Source organism: Anopheles coustani (assembly GCF_943734705.1).
Source record: "Anopheles coustani chromosome X unlocalized genomic scaffold, idAnoCousDA_361_x.2 X_unloc_46, whole genome shotgun sequence".
Lineage (NCBI taxonomy): Eukaryota > Metazoa > Arthropoda > Insecta > Diptera > Culicidae > Anopheles > Anopheles coustani.
This window is the reverse complement of record NW_026525155.1, coordinates 117501-119862: the sequence shown is the minus strand read 5'-3', so window position 1 is coordinate 119862 and position 2362 is coordinate 117501. Positions and strand designations below refer to the sequence as shown.

The window sequence follows — 2362 nt, the reverse complement described above, 5'->3', positions numbered from 1 at the left end:
ACACAAGTCGATATCAAACCTCATGATTGTGTAGTCCTCCACTGGTCCACACTGCTCCGGCGGTCCTGGGTAAGATAGTTCATTCTAGCTTGCCCTATGTGGAAGAGGGCACATTACTCAATACTGTGGTGTTATGAACAAAGTATAGTCCTCCACTGGTCCACGCTGCTTCGGCGGTCCTGGGTAAGATAGTTAGTTCTAGCTTGCCCTATGTGGAAGAGGGCATACAAGACAAAGTATAGTTCTCCCCTGGTCCACGCTGCTTCGGCGGTCCTGGGTAAGATAGTTAATTCTAGCTTGCCCTATGTGGAAGAGAGCATACATGAACCAAGAACGAAGGTTATGATCGAGGAATGATTCGACAACTAACCGATGGTATGAAATGTGAAGAATTCAAGCAAGCACACAATCAAGTCATCACTTGGGCATGCTCGATAGCCAACCTCATGACATTAACCTAGTAGAGCATGCGAAAACCAATATATATGTAAACGATGCCTCCCTAGTTCAGCGCTTCAACCAAGTGATGACTTCAGAATGGCTAAATCAAATCGGTTCAAACCATACCATCGGTATCCTATTGAAACACACAAGTCGATATCAAACCTCATGATTGTGTAGTCCTCCACTGGTCCACGCCGCTTCGGCCGTCCTGGGTAAAATGGAACATTCCAGCTTGCCCTATGTGGAAGAGGGCACATTACTCAATACTGTGGTGTGAAGTATAAAGTTCAGTTCTCCCCTGGTCCACGCTGCTTCGGCGGTCCTGGGTAAGATAGTTCATTCTAGCTTGCCCTATGTGGAAGAGGACACTTCATACTTCGTCTCTAAGCGGCGGCTTGACTCCTCCCTACGGGGAACGGGTTTACGCGCACAGCGGCGGCTTACGCACTATGGCAGTCATGGATGCCTTACGTTTCTATGAAAAGTGTGTTCCTCCCCTGGTCCACGCTGCTTCGGCAGTCCTGGGTAAGATAGTTAGTTCTAGCTTGCCCTATGTGGAAGAGGACACGTAGACTTACTGTGGTGTGAAGTATAAAGTTCAGTTCTCCCCTGGTCCACGCCGCTTCGGCCGTCCTGGGTAAAATGGATTCATCCAGCTTGCCCTATGTGGAATGAGGACACTTTATGCTTCGTCTCTAAGCGGCGGCTTGCTCCTCCCTACGGGGAACGGGTATACGCGCACAGCGGCGGCTTACGTTATGGCAGTCATGGATGCCTTACGTTTCCATGAAAAGTGTGTTCCTCCCCTGGTCCACGCTGCTTCGGCAGTCCTGGGTAAGATAGTTAGTTCTAGCTTGCCCTATGTGGAAGAGGACACGTAGACTTACTGTGGTGTGAAGTATAAGGTTCAGTTCTCCCCTGGTCCACGCCGCTTCGGCCGTCCTGGGTAAAATGGATTCATCCAGCTTGCCCTATGTGGAATGAGGACACTTTATGCTTCGTCTCTAAGCGGCGGCTTGCTCCTCCCTACGGGGAACGGGTATACGCGCACAGCGGCGGCTTACGCAAGTTAGTCACCCTCGGCAGTGGATCACTCGGCTCATGGATCGATGAAGACCGCAGCTAACTGCGCGTCATAATGTGAACTGCAGGACACATGAACATTGATAAGTTGAACGCATATTGCACGTCGTGGGAACCTACCATGATGTACAGATGACTGAGCGCTTATATTTGAGAAATGTATCGCATACATTTAACTACGCCGTGACACCCGTCACGAGACGTGCACCATGATGTTAACTAGGGTCGCGACGACCCGCTAGCATTAAAGAACCCGTGGTTTACAATATACTGGCATTGGAATTCGAAGTATTTAGAGCGTCCGTGTTCCCGCGTGAGGCGGAAGTACGAGGAGAAGGCGTGCTTGTGGTGTCTGTGGTGGTGTTTACTGATGTCTAGCTTCAGCTTATTTATTTATTTAAATAGAAGCGAAGATGTCAAAGTAGCGTCGAAGCAGCAGCGGTAGCACAAATGATTCAAGTATGGAAGTTGACCAAAGGAACACAAACAAACTAGCGTATGGGCAATGGAAGGTATCAGTGAGTTAAACCACACGCGGGCTAACAGCCCGTTAACCGAGTCCAACGGTACATATTGGACATTGAAACAAAGTAGTCGCAAGCCAGATGTGACGATAACAACCGCAAGGTACATAAGCCTCAGTTCATGTGTGACAACCCCCTGAATTTAAGCATATTAATAAGGGGAGGAAAAGAAACCAACCGGGATTCCCTGAGTAGCTGCGAGCGAAACGGGAGAAGCTCAGCACGTAGGGGTGGCGGCCTGTCCGTCTATCCGATTCCGTGTACTGGTGCGTCTCACTATCCGTCATCTTAGCGCTTTTCAAGTCCAACTT

At 49.4% G+C, this 2362-nt stretch overlaps 1 non-coding gene and 1 pseudogene across 1 annotated transcript; both read left to right on the top strand.

The window, feature by feature from the left end:
• The first annotated feature begins 1518 nt into the window (after positions 1-1518).
• LOC131270665 (5.8S ribosomal RNA) lies at positions 1519-1673 on the top strand. The gene has a single exon (XR_009179707.1). It is a non-coding gene; the product is annotated as a 5.8S ribosomal RNA (ribosomal RNA).
• A 487-nt stretch (positions 1674-2160) lies between these two features.
• LOC131270663 (large subunit ribosomal RNA) overlaps positions 2161-2362 on the top strand; it is an 11043-nt pseudogene continuing 10841 nt past the window's right edge.